General features: G+C 43.5%; 1 protein-coding gene across 3 annotated transcripts in view; it reads left to right on the top strand.

Annotated features, from left to right (window-relative positions):
* Positions 1-8,904: 8,904 nt before the first annotated feature.
* Positions 8,905-14,319, top strand: part of Ino80 (INO80 complex ATPase subunit) — a 94,939-nt gene continuing 89,524 nt past the window's right edge. For all 3 annotated transcript variants that reach the window (XM_031371516.1, XM_031371518.1, XM_031371517.1), the window contains exon 1: positions 8,905-9,179. The gene's annotated coding sequence lies outside the window, so the exon portion shown is untranslated. The remainder of the gene's footprint in view (positions 9,180-14,319) is intronic.

The following is a 14,319-nucleotide window of genomic DNA, read 5'->3' as shown; positions in this document are numbered from 1 at the left end:
TGTCAACTTGACTCAAACTATAGTCATCTGAGAGGAGGGAAACTGGAAAGATTAAAAACCTGCTTGAGATCAGGCTACAGGCTAGCCTGTATGACATTCTCTTAACCAGTGATTGTTGTGGGAGGGCCCAGCCCATTGTGGGTGATGTCACCTCTAGCCAGGTAGTCCTGGTTCTCTAAGAATGCAGGCTGAGTGAGCCCTGAGAACCACCCAGTAAGCAGCATTCCTCCACAGCTTCCATATCATTTCCCTTCCTGTTTGAGTTTCTGTCCTGACTTCCTTCAGGATGAACAGGGATATAGAATTGTAAGCCATGTAAACCCTTTCCTCCCCAAGTTGCTTTGGTCGGGTGTAAGACAGCCACCTATCAAGTGAATTATACCTTTCAGCATGGAACTGTGCTGGTACAAACAAGATTCTGTTTCCTTTTTCTTTCTTTCTTTTCTTTGTTGTTGTTGTTTGTTTGTTTGTGGTTTTTGGTTTTTTGGTTTTTTTGTTTTTTTTTTGTTTTTTTTGTTTTTTTTTTTTTTTTTTTTTTGAGACTGGGTTTCTCTGTATAGCCCTGGCTGTCCTGGAACTCACTCTGTAGATGAGGCTGGCCTTGAACTCAGAAATCCACCTGCCTCTGCTTCCCAAGTGCTGGGATTAAAAAGGTATGCGCCACCACTGCCTGGCTAAGATCCCATTTCTTATAACCCTGAAATGCTAAAATAAAGCCCGCACACAGCCATGTCCGCTAGCTACGATACCTCACATAACCTGTGCTGCTCTGGTTTCTTGTAGTTCATGGGGAGCCCAAAACTAATTATTGTGCCAGAGAAACATTATACATCGAGCAATTTCTTCACAATGTATAAACTGCCCACAGGTTATACTATCCATACACAGCCACTTGCTATTCATAATTAAAGGGGTTTGAATGGGGAAGTGTAGACAAGGTGTGGCTAGTTGGACCACAGGAAAAATGTGCTTTGTTTGGTAGGTTAGCTTTAGGGGCTCAGTGGTAGATTGCTTGGCTAAAGCACTAGGGAGAGGTCAACTGCCGTTCCCAGAACTGAAAATAAAAACAGAAAAGAGAATCAGCTTTAGAGAGGGAAAGGTTCAAAACTCTTAGAAGAGAAAACTGCTTTATTATTATAAATATATAATTTATATAATATTTAGTGTTTGGTTTAGAATTCTGGTACAAGGGACTGTGGTGCATATTTTACATATCCCTACCTGAATCAGAAGGCCATTTTGATGACTTCTTTTTTTTTTTTTTCCTGGTTTTTCGAGACAGGGTTTCCCTGTGTAGCCTTGGCTGTCCTAGAGCTCACTCTGTAGACCAGGCTGGCCTCGAACTCAGAAATCCACCTGCCTCTGCCTCCCAAGTGCTGGGATTAAAGGCATGCGCTACCACTGCCCAGCTTGTAATCTTATTTTTACCAAACTCCTAAATCAGCTTTGTATACCGGGTGTGCAGTAAGCACACAGAGCTCAACATAGAGGAAACTGAATCAAGAAATCAGGGTGTGCTGGACAATGTATGTACTCCTAGTACTCAAGAGTTCATCAGCTGGGCAGTGGTGGCCCACATCTTTAATCCCAGCACTTGGGAGGCAGAGGCAGGTGGATTTCTGAGTTAGAGGCCAGCCTGATCTACAGAGTGAGTTCTAGGACAGCCAGGGCTACACAGAGAAAGCCTGTCTCAAAAAACAAAACAAAACAAAAAAAAAATAAGATTACAAGAAAAGAAGGATGGTTCTGAACCAATATTTCATCCTCAAGATAACATGCCAAAGGAAACCTGTTCTTCCATATGCACAGGTATGTTTATGAGGTGCATATTTTACATATCCCCATCTGAATCAGAAGGGGCTTTCACAGAGCTCAGGCTAAGCTTCAACTGGCTACTTAGCTGAAGATGCTCGTGTTTTGAGAGCCAAAGTTGTTTTAAGTTTTAATTAATGTGCCTAAGAGACTCATGAAAGAAAAGTCCTTCTAGGCCGGGCGGTGGTGGCGCACGCCTTTAATCCCAGCACTTGGGAGGCAGAGGCAGGCGGATTTCTGAGTTTGAGGCCAGCCTGGTCTACAGAGTGAGTTCCAGGACAGCCAGGGCAACACAGAGAAACCCTGTCTCGAAAAACCAAAAAAAAAAAAAAAAAAAAAAAAAAAAAAAAAGAAAAAAAAAAAAGAAAAGTCCTTCTAACCTATAAGCCCCTTGCCCAATGACAGGTACTTCTTGAAATCCTGATGGCAATTCTTTATGGGAAAGAACAAGCAACATGTTTGTGCTCCCCTAAATAAAATTGTTTGACTCAACTGCACTGGATGTGCTTGATCATGCATAGGCAGGAAATATGTTGGGATGTTGTGCACTTGCCTGATTGGATGGAGGGGGAGGTACATAAGCAGGAAGTATGTTAGAGTAAAAGCTTGCACCTAGTTGTATCTGATAGGAAATACAGTGGCCGTATGGGGTTGCCCTTTTATGCCTCTGGAAAATGTGATTCTTTACCATTTTCTGGGAACCCAGAAATGGACCCGCCCAGAGTCCATCTTCCTGGCAGATATTTAATTAAAGCTTGCTTTAAATCTGGCTCAAAATTGTGGTAGTGGTCTTATTCTTTCCCAGTGGGATTAACACTGCCTACATTTTTCAAGTGCTGGGGTTACAAGTATCTCCTACTATGTCTTAGTGTTTTCGTAAGTTCATTATAGAGCCTAGTTACATCCTCAATGCAATTTCCCATTCTTCAGTCTTGAAGGATGAAAGACAATGAACAATGGGTTGCTTCCTTCTGAGATGGTGCAGTGTTTTGGATGAGAATGTCACCATAGGGTCAGACGTTTAATACTTAGTCCCCAGTTGATGTCCTGTTAGGATAGGTTTAGGGGGTGTGGACTTTCTGGAAGAAATATGTTCCTGGGGACAACTTTTGAGACTTAAAAGCCACACACCATTGTCAGTTCACTCTCTCATTTCCACTTTTGGTTCTAAGCTTGCTACTCCAGCCACAATGTTTACCACTTTGCCACTGTGAAGGACTCGTGTACCTCTGGAATCGTAAGCCTACACAAAACCCTCTCTTTCTTTAAGTTGCTTTGGTCATGATATTTTATCACAGCAACAGAAGTAGCTAATAAATGTGAGGCAGTGGTGCACATGAAGAGGAGTGAAACTGTTTCACATGCATTTGATGCACTCAATATCTCCTGCAGAAAAATTAGAGGTTCTGAGGAATCACTACTCCATTTCTTTAGCCATTGTTTCACTAAACATTTTGAAGCACATTTGATTATAACAAAAGTCACAAATAAGGTCAGTAAAATTAACATTTCAATTTAAGTAGCCAAGATTAGATAGACTCAATGCTCTGAAAATGACAAAAAACAACCTTGAGGAAGTCATTGTCATCTAGTACCTACAGATGCTCAGGCTAGCCTTAAACTTGATTTGTAGTTGGGCATGACTTACCCTCTTCATTCCTCTACCTCCTAAGTTTTTGAATTACTAATGTTTGTCATCATGCCTAGTCCTCCTGGGGGAATGTTTGATAAAGCCAGGAAATATGTTTTCAAATATTCCCCAGGTTAGTTTGAAATTCAGAACAAGATTAATGCAAATACAACAAGAAATATTTGCTATAGCACAGCCCTCTATTTAAAAAAAGATTTAAAAATTGTGTTTGTGTGTGTGTGTGTGTACACACTTGTAAAAGTACCTGTGGAGGCTAGAAGAGGCTGACAGATCCCCTGGAGCTGGAACTGTAGTTGATTTTGAGTCACTGATATGGACTCAAGGACCTCTGGAAGAGCAGGAAGTGCACTTAACCACTGAGCCATTTCTCCCTGGCTAGGCCAAGTTATGGTCTAGACCTTAGCAATCTGGCTGTTGAAGATTTCTTTAGCTAAACATTCTATGCCTGTCCCACACCCCACCTGGGTTGTCTCAGGCAGTTTCAATAAGTGACAGATTTGAAATTCTTTGTCTTTCTTTCTTTCTTTTTTTAAAAAGTTTTTTTATTCATTTTATGTATGTGAGGTTGTGAGCCTTCATGTGGTTGTTGGGAATTGAATTTTTAGGACCTCTGCTTGCTCTGGCCCCACTCGCTGACCTATAACTACCTTCATCTACTATCCATTCTGTATTTCCTTCACCCTCGGTGCTCCGGTCAACCCCACTCGCTCCAGCCCAAAGATTTATTTATTATTATCCATAAGTATAATACACTGTAGCTGTTGGATTTCATTACAGATGGTTGTCAGCCACCATGTGATTGCTGGGATTTGAACTCAGAACCTTTGGAAGAACAGTCAGTGCTCTTACCTGCTGAGCCATCTCACCAGCCCCATTCTTTGTGTTTCTATTACTCCTTAAGGCAAGGTTCTACACCAGAGTACACAGAAGTACACTACACCTAGATCTACCTTCCTGGTTTTGGGATTTTGGTGCTGGGGTTTAGACACAGAGGATGTATGTGTTAGACAAGCCCTCTGCCTCAGGACTACATCCTCAGGCCCAGGTCTTGAGAAGTTTTAGTGTTGGCAGGGTACTTAGTGTCTTAGGGCTGACAGATTCACAGTGGCTGGCTGGAGAGCCCAATGGGCAAGCTCTTCATCTTCTGCTGCTGTTCACAGACACTGTACATATATGTAGAGACTCACACAGATACTCCCAAGGTTCTTCAACACTTCCTTAGCTTATCAGATAACTTGTCAGAACACAGCGATAAAGCCAAGAGGTCATGACCTTCATGAATCAACTGGGTTTGGAAGTTACATATCTTGTTTTAGGCAGGGTTGGGAGATAACCCTTGGAGTTATCTATGTATACACAGGCTCAAGCAACAAGGTAAATGTAAATAGAAACTGTTATATTTAGTTTAGGTTAGTTTTCATGGGAAAGAGAAATATGTAGCTAAACACATGTAGCTTGACTCCCAAGGGGTCAAGTCAGTTGTTTGTTTTTTTTTTTTAAGATTTTAAATTTATTTTTACTTATGTATAAATAAGAATATGCCATATGTTGATGCCCTGGGAGGCCAGCTGGAGTTACAGACAGTGGTGTGCCTCCTGACATGGGTGCACTCCCCACTCCAGTCCTCTGGAAGCTCTTCTCACCTTTGAACTATCTCTCCAGTGTTATATGTTATCATTTTGTTTCCAGACAAGTTCTCTCTATGCTATGTTCTTCTAGCTATCCTATTGCTCAATAAAGAGACAAGGCAGGCCTCAAACTTGGAGTTTGAGAACAGCCTGGTCTACAGAGTGAGTTCCAGGACAGCCAGGGCTACACAGAGAAACCCTGCCTCCAAAAACAAAAAAAAAACAAAAAACAAACAAAAAAACCCCAAACAAACAAACAAAAAAAGGACATGTGAAATCGAGAACTGTTGGGTTTATTCACCAGAGGTTTTAACCTTGTTTTTCCAACTCTTATTGAATTCTTCAACTTGACTTTTTGTTTGTATAGTGTGTGTTGTGTGCACACAGATGTGGTGGTCTGGGTGAATCATATGTAAGTACACTGTAGCTGTCTTCAGACACCCCAGAAGAAGGGGTCAATCTCATTTCTGAAGGTTGTGAGCCATCATGTGGTTGCTGGGATTTGAACTCATGACCTTCAGGAGAGCAGTTGTCTCTCTTAACCCCTGAGCCATCTCTCCAGCCCTGGCCTGGGTGAATCATGTGGAGTGCAGAACAGACAACAGAAATCTACCTCTATCAGCCTGTACTTTATCAGAGACAGGGCCTCTTATTGAATTAATGGGAAGCTCTTGGCTAGGCTGGCTGACCAGTAAGCTCCTGGGATGTGCCTGTCTCCCCGTGCTAGCATTACAGACACTGAACAGCTGTATGATGGGCTTTATTTTTTCACGTGGGTGCTAGGGATTTGAATTTACGGCCTCCTGTTTGCAGAGCAAGAGCTCTTACCCACTGAGCAGTCTCTCCTACCCTTGGCAATCTAATTCAGCAACCTTCTTCTCCCTTATAGTATTGCACTGATTTCTTCTTAAAGGGGGCTGATCGCCTTTGGGTTCTAATCCTGTTTCCACTCTAAGCTTCTATGAATGCTCCTGTAAGCTGGGCCCATCACTTTTTTTACCACTGCTCTTTTGAATCCTGTGCTTGGTTTCTGTCATAGTAAACTTGTTTTGTTAAATGTCATTCCTACTAAGAATCTTGAAAATAAAGTTATCACTGTTTGCAGGCAAACATGCATGTGTACATGTATGTCTAGTCTTCGGGAGGTCAGACAATTCCCTGCAACTGGAATGTTACATATGATTGTGAACCAACATGTGGGTGCTGTGAACCAAACCCAGGTCCTCTCCAAGACCAGCAAGTGCTCTTTTACTGATGAGCCATCTCACATAGAATATTCTTAAAATACCACCCACCATTTGTAGTTTTCTGTTTATAATCAGGAACACATTGATTGATAAAACTTGTGTGTGTGGAAGATTCTCAGGACTGGCATCAAGGCAGCACCAGAAGACCTGATAGATAATTTGACTAAATATTTTGAAGGATCAACTAGATTTTTTTTTTTTTTTTTTGGTTTTTCAAGACAGGGTTTCTCTGTGTAGCCCTGGCTGTCCTGGAACTCACTCTGTAGACCAGGCTGGCCTCGAACTCAGAAATCCGCCTGCCTCTGCCTCCCAAGTGCTGGTGTGTGCCACCAATGCCCGGCTCAACTAGACATTTTTGATTAGCCTTCAATGCTTTGCCAAGCATCTGCAAATTAGTAGGTCCCCACGCCATCAAGTCTTATGAGGAAGTTATCTTCTGTACTTCTTAAGGGTCAATTCACAGTCATTCACATAGGACATATTGTAGGGACAGATCTTTTTGCAGTATAGCAGGATTCACTGGACACACTAGATGGGGCCCTTGGGTTTCAGCTTTAAGGGTGGTAGTGTTCAACAGTGCCAGAATATCAGCCCAAATGAGGTGCTGGGTAGCTGAAGTGGGGGCAAACACAGTTTTCATCTGGGATGGATTACTTTGACACGGCTAGTGCTGTGACAATTAAATTCACCAGAAGTAGAAAAGAGAGAACATATCCATGTAACTCCATTTTGTTTTTTCCCCTCGTAGGTACTGCTGGCACCTTGCCCAACTGGGCACCTGATATTTTTTTTTTCTTTTTCTTTTCTTTTTTTTTTTTTGAGATAGGGTTTCTCTGTGTAGCCCTGGCTGTCCTGGAATTCACTCTGAAGACCTGGCTGGCCTTGAACTCAGAAACCCGCGTGTCTCTGCATTTCAAGTGCTAAGAGTAAAGGTGTGAACTACCACAGCCCAGCGGCACCTGCTATTTTGGGGAGAGCATCGAAACAATTTTTCTGACCTGTTCTCCTTGCAGCTGAGCTTGTCGTGAGGGAGCAACTTCTGAGTATTTGCAGTTCTTTCTCATTTTGAACCAAGTAGGGCAACATTAGGCTTCTCTGCCTCTCCAAACAAAATTTCTGCATCAGCACTGAGCAGGCTATTTTGGCAAAATAACACAAGGCTTCTTGGAGGTCTTCTATTTGTCTTTTCAAAAAAGATGGGCTTCTTTCTACTTGCTTTGATTCTTGCACAATTATTTTTGTAATTTAAAAGGAATCACCTGTGTATATATCACACGCACACGCTACAGCATGTATGTGGTAGTCAGAGGACAATAAGCAGAAGTCATGTGGGTTCAGGTCAGGTTGTCAGAACTGGTGACAAGTGCCTGTTATCTGCTGAGCTGTCTCGCCAGACCCTCTCATTATAAAATAAGTGTTACTGTAAAACTCTGTGAACATTTAAGGTCTCGTTTACGGACACTTTATTCCCCCCGAACTAATGGCATATCGAGGCCAAGCGACATTTAAAAAAAAAAAATAAAAATAAAAACGACATTCTTGTTTTCAATCATTTTTTAATCTTTAATTTTAAGCAGTTCAGTTCCAAATGATGCAACCAGGACCCAATTGGAGTTGCTCGAGGCACAGTACAAGATACAACAGATAATATTAAACCAACAAGTGATTCTTGCAGAAAACGAAAGGGTGAAGTCCAACAATTCCTTATCCGCCTTGGAAACGAGTGGATTAAGTACAGAAGATGGCATGATGGCGCACTCTGTAACCTCAGTACTCGGGAGGCTGAGGCAGGAGACTGACGCTAGAGAGAGACTCCGTCGACAAGCAAACCCAGATAAAATGACAACCAAACAGCCGCGCCCCGCCCCCTCCCTCCCCAATCCTGCGGTGGCTCAAGTGCAGGCAGGGCGACTCACCCCACTGGGGAAAGGGAAAGTGCGTGGAAGGTGAAAGCGCCTCTGCGCCATCAGTCTTCCGCCCAAGGTGGCCAGCGTCGTCGGGAAGACGACTAGGAGACGTCCCCAAGTTGGCACGCACAAGGACTCATCCCTCCCCAAGCTGGTTTCGGGGCAGGCCAGTACTACCTGGAGAAAACTTCCGAGAGAACGCCAAGCGGCCCCTCCCACCGGCAAGAACAAAATGATTCCCAGGATCTTGGGCGGTTTCCATTGACGTTACTTCCGGAACGAGTAACCTTTCTTCGGCGGTTGCAGGGCCGCTGAGCTCTCGCGACATTTCCTCCCGCGAGATCTGCTTGCTCACTCTAGCGATGACATCCTCCTCCTCCTCCCCGTCGCCTTTCGGCAATCTTCGCCAGTCCCAGCCCCGATCAATCTGCACTCAGAGAGCATAGATGAGGGTCTCCCCCAGAACCCCGGTCCGCGCGGGGCGACAGGCGGCAGCGGCGGGGTACAAGCTGCACGAGGCCGACCGTATCGGCACTGTCGGTGGACACGGGCTAGCGACTAGCAGTGAGCGTGGGCGGGGCAGGGGTAAGCCAGCCGAGTACCTGCTCGATTGTTCTGGCCTGGCTATGGCGCCTCTCCTCCCCCCCGCCATGGCTCCCCGTGTCCCTGCTCCGCTCCTCTCAGTGAGTGAAAGTGGCCGCCGCCGCCGCCGGCCCAGCGCCCGCAGCCGCCTCAGCGCCGCCGCCATCTTGGGGTCCCAGGAGCCGCCGAGGGAGCGAGCTAGGAGCGTTCCCGTCCGACGCAGTCACCGTCCCTCGGCCTCAGAGAGCGAACCGCGGCTCCACAGTCGGCGGGGCGACCCCCCCCTCCGGACCCCGCCCGCACCCCGCCCCCCCTCCGCCGCCGCCGCGGCGGCGGGGCCCCTCGGCCCGAGGTGAGGTTGAGCAGACGTGGGCGGGTGGACTGAGGGGGTGTAGTGTAGGCCCCTATGCGCCCCTCTCTGCGGGCGACGACTGGGCCGCTTCTTAAAGGGGCCGTCGCCCCCGGCCCTTGGATTTGTTGGGGTTAGTAGAGAGGATGGGTGTGGACACTCCCCATAGGGTTGGGACCTCAGAGACCTGGGCCTCGGCTTTTCTGTCGTACCTCTGGATCTCTGGGGCTATGGGTGACCTCAGCTACCCGAGGAAGCCCGTGGAGCACCCACACGTGGGGAGTGTTAGACCAGGTGCACGTGGGACCCGGTGGGGCGGTGTCGGTCTAACACGTGTGTGGGTTTGGACGTAGGGAGGGGCAGGGCGGAGGCTGGTTGGGCTGGACTAGGAACCGGGCGAGGGTTCTACCTGTCAATTTAAACGAGTGAGATCTATGGACTTGATAGAGTATCAGTTTGTGGGGAGCGAGCCTCGATACGGGTGAAATGATGCAAGTTGCTACTTGGTGTTAGATGGGGACAGGCTGACACGTGCACAGACTTAGAAATGTGTCTGTGACACCACTTCTGGGGTTTTTTTTCTGAGGCTTTGCAGTGCATCTAAGCAAGTGTCATCTTACTTTGACAATTCCTTCTTGAGCTTGCTGATGAAAAGTACTACTTCCGTAATCACGGAGGCTGGAAGCCCCCTACAGTTTAGAAGTTGGATATTGCCGAAGAAGCCATTTAACTATTTTAGTTAAGAACCAACTGTGCTCAGGACTCTTTGATTTACATTCTTGTACTTCTTAGGAATCGGGAAGGAATTTTGAGATTGAAATCCTTAAATCATCGCTGGGGATCAGCTTAGTTTTCCCAGTTAGTGATACATGATTTACATTCCTAATTTTCACTGTGGCTTATTAATGCGTCTTTCCTTCCCGTCTTGTCTTTTTTCTTCTTCTTTTAACTGTTCGTTTTTGGCCTGGATGGCCCGGAACTTGATATCCTCCTGCCTCAGCCTCCATGGTGCAGAGATGCACTTCCATCTCTGGCTTTTTCCCCCCGAAGGAGTAGCATTTAGAAAATTTCAGTATATGCAGAGCTGTACACCTATCACCACCATTTAACATTGACTTTAAAAGAAGATCTAGAAGCTTCTTAAATATCACTGTTTTTCCTCTTCCCACAGGACTTGATAACGATCTATTTTCTATCTTAGAATTTTTTTTTTTTAATGAGATGGGGGTCTTATAATGTAGTTCTAGCTGTCCCGCAACTGACTAGGTTGTCCTGCAGAGATCCACCCGCCTAAGCTTCCTGAGTGCTAGGGTTCAAGGTGTTCATCACTATGCCCAGCAGATGTCCCATGCTTGACATTTCCATCTTACCTAAAGGGATGCTAAAATACATACCCATATTTTACTAGCTGCTTTCATGTAACATGTTTGAGGTTCATATATGGTATAGCATATAAACTTTGTTTCTTTTCTTTTATTGATGTTACTTTTAAAAAAAGATTTATTTTATGTATATGTATGTGAGGCTGAGTATATAATGTACTTACATCTATGCCCAAGCCCATGGAGGCCTTTTAGGCCTCCATGGAAGCATCAGGTCCCTTGGAACTGGAGTTACAGGTGGTTATGAGCCACTAATGTAGGTGCTAGGAACGAAATCTTGGTCTTAGTTGAGAGCAGTAAGCACTCTTAGTGCTGAAGTGTCTCAGCTCCCATTTCTGGTTTTTAATGAGCCAGGGTAGTTTTGAACTCATAATTCTCTTGCCTCTGCCTCCTAATAAACGAATGGGCTAATAAAGATATGGACTATCTGGTTTTCTTTTATACTGGAAATTCACAAGCATCCTCTTATTATAAAACAACAATTTGAGATTGTTTAATTGGTGTTTCTTGGCATTGGCTTCTGCATCTTTGTACTTAACCAACTTTGAGCTAAAACTTTTAAAAAAGCAGAACTTGAACTTGCTTTGGAGCCAGCACTCTTGATGAACAGGCTTATGAAGTGGTGTGTAGGCAAACTTTGTTGGGGGTTGCCTCAGCCCCTTACAAATCCTATTCTTCCTTGAACTTGTCTGAGCACTGTTAACTTTGCATCTGTCTCTTTTGTGCTGTGTCCTAAGGTCTCGGGTGGTTATGATTGTTCTGAACATCATTCCCTAGACAACTCTTCACATCATGCTTATCTAGTGTCACATTTAAACTTTACCTGATAGTGGCTTCAAGTATGTGGAGATGTGTAAGTTATGTCAAACAGTGCATCATTTGGAGAGCAGTACTGGAGCCAGCCTCTAGGGTACTGATTGATCACTATGTACTCAGGAGTGACATTTTGGAATTACATATAGGACCATGCCTTTGTCACATAGCCCAGGATGTAGTAGTTCATACCTTAAGTATTTGTATAAGTCAACTGTATAATGTTTACATGACAACAGAAACAGCTCAAGGTCACGTTTCTCAGAGAGTATATTTGTCAGTAAATGTTGTATGTGTGTGCCTAGTAAAATCTGCATATCTTTTTGAGTAAGGGAGGGGTAAATCAGGGTCACCTAATGTTGTAGCCGAAGTTGGCTTGGAACTTACTGACTGTGTGAACCGTGGGATCCTCAGATTTTTTGCAATCCCAGCTTTGAGCTACCTTGCCTGGTATCTGTCTATATTCTAAAATGGATTTTGTTTTTAAGGGATTAAATTTAATTGTTTTAATTTACTGTGTTCTTTCCTCTGTATCAGTGCTTCAACCCATTAATACTGTTCTTTATGTTGAAGTGATCCCAATCTTAAAGTTAATTTCTTTTTCTTTCTTGGTTTTTCGAGACAGGGTTTATTTGTGTAGCTCTGGCTGTCCTGGAGCTCACTCTGTAGGCCAGGCTGGCCTCAAACTCAGAGATCCGCCTACCTCTGCCTTCCAAGTGCTGGGATTAAAGGCGTGCGCCACCACCGCCCGGCTTTTTTTTTTTTTTTTTAAGATTTATTTATTATACATAAGTAGTCCGTTGCTGTCTTTAGACACACCAGAAGAGGGCGTCAGATTTCATTACGGATGGTTTTGAGCCACTATGTGGTTGCTGGGATTTGAACTCAGGACCTTCAGAAGAGCAGTCAGTGCTCTTACCTGTTGAGCCATCTCACCAGCAAATAAAGTTATTTTCATTGCAACTTTATAACTGTAGTTTTGCTACTGTTGTGAATTGTAATTTAAATATCTGTGTTTTTTGATGATTTTAAGCAACCCCTGTGAAAGGATCTTTTGTCCTAGAGGGTCCAGACCCACATGGTGAAAATGAAAACTATTGCTCTACATCTTGAGAAGAATTCAAACCAATTTAAATACACACACATATTTACTTTTATTTATTATGTGTATTTATGTGTGGAAGTCAAAGGACAATTTGCACAACTTGTGGGAGTCTTTTTCCTTTCTACCATGTGGGTTTCATTCAGTTTGGAGGCAAGTATCTTTGCCCTCTTACCAGTTCTCAAACCAGTTTTGAACACACACACATATATACTTTAAGAACTTTCCCCCCAAAGTTGATTATTTATTTATTTATTATATATATATATATATATATATACACACACATATATATATATATATATGTATGTATGTATGTATGTACACTCTAGCTGTCTTCAGTTACACCAGAAGAGGGCATCATATCTCACTATGGATGGTTGTGAACCACCTTGTGGTTGCTGGGATTTGAACTCTGGACCTTTGGAATAGCAGTCAGTTGTCTTACCTGCTGAGCCATCTTACCAGCCCCCTGAAGACAGTTTTTAAAGTTGACTCTTAAACTTCAGAATTTTGGTATGATAGGTGCATTCAGAAGATGAGAAGAGATGAAGCATCAATATTAAAAACCTATTACAAGCCAATTAGTGCTGGGGATGTAGAGTAGTGAAAGGGTGCTTACCTGTTATGCACAAAGCCCTGAGTTTGATCCCCAGCAAATATACTGAGTATGGTACCATTTCGTGTAAGGATCCAAAATTTGAAGCTAGCTTGGATTACTTCAGACCATGTCTCTAGGTAAATTAAATGAGCTGGACAGTATGTGTATGCCTATAATACCACCACTCAGACCGCTGAGTGTGAGGCCAGCCTGGTCTAGAGAGTGAGTTCCAGGATAGCCAGGGCTTTGAAGCGATATCCTATCTTGAAAAAAAAGTACATAAATTAGTAAATATATTTAGTAATATATTTAAATATTTAGATTTATATATACATTTGTTTAATATGTAAATAATAAGCTACTTAGCAAGGTAAATACTTTACCTTTTGAATTTTCAATAAATTTGGTTGGTATTTATCCCTAGATGATAATAATAATCAGTAAAATCAGATGGCCAGTAAGTGGAGTGTTCTCTTTTTGAATTCCCAGAAATATTTTAAAGAACATTTTTGTTTGTTTGAGGTATGTTCTCTTGTAGCCTAGGCTACAAGAACTCAGTGGAGGCTAACTTGAATTCTTGGTTTATGCTACCATCTCCAAAGAGCTACTAGGATTACAGACATAAGCCACCATTCCCAGTCTATATGGTTATGGAGTTAAAACCCAGGGCCTGAGCAGTCTACCGACTCAACTATATTGCCAAACCCAAAACCAGTGTCATCATAACTATACTTCCAGGTTTTCTCCTAAACTGTTACTGGCTCTTTTTCAATAAGAATTCAGGTTCATCTTCTTGTGAACATAACCTAATAATCAACAGTCCTAATTTTGTTATGGAAACCACTGGTGCTTTTCTAATGTTAGCTTAGATATTGTCCAGGACTCTGCCTTCTCTGACCCCTCTCCCTCCCTCCTTCCTCTCACTCTCCTCCTTCCACCTGACCTGACCGTACTAGGGATACAGTCTTGTCTATCAAGGGTTGTTAAAGTTCAGAATTTGGGTGGAAACAATTTACATCTTTCTTTTTCTCTTTCTTTCTTTCTTTCTTTCTTTCTTTCTTTTTTTTTTTGAGACAGGTTTTCTCTGTGTAGCCCTGGCTGTCCTGGAACTCACTGTGTAGACCAGGCTGGCCTCAAACACAGCAATCGCCTGTCTCTGCCTCTCAAGTGCTGAGATTAAAGGCATGCGCCACCACTGCCCAGCTTGTTTTCTTTCTTTTCTTTTCTTTCTTTTTTTTTTTTTTT

Source organism: Mastomys coucha, unplaced genomic scaffold (genome assembly GCF_008632895.1).
Source record: "Mastomys coucha isolate ucsf_1 unplaced genomic scaffold, UCSF_Mcou_1 pScaffold15, whole genome shotgun sequence".
Classification (NCBI taxonomy): domain Eukaryota; kingdom Metazoa; phylum Chordata; class Mammalia; order Rodentia; family Muridae; genus Mastomys; species Mastomys coucha.
This window is presented reverse-complemented; position numbering and strand designations above follow the sequence as displayed.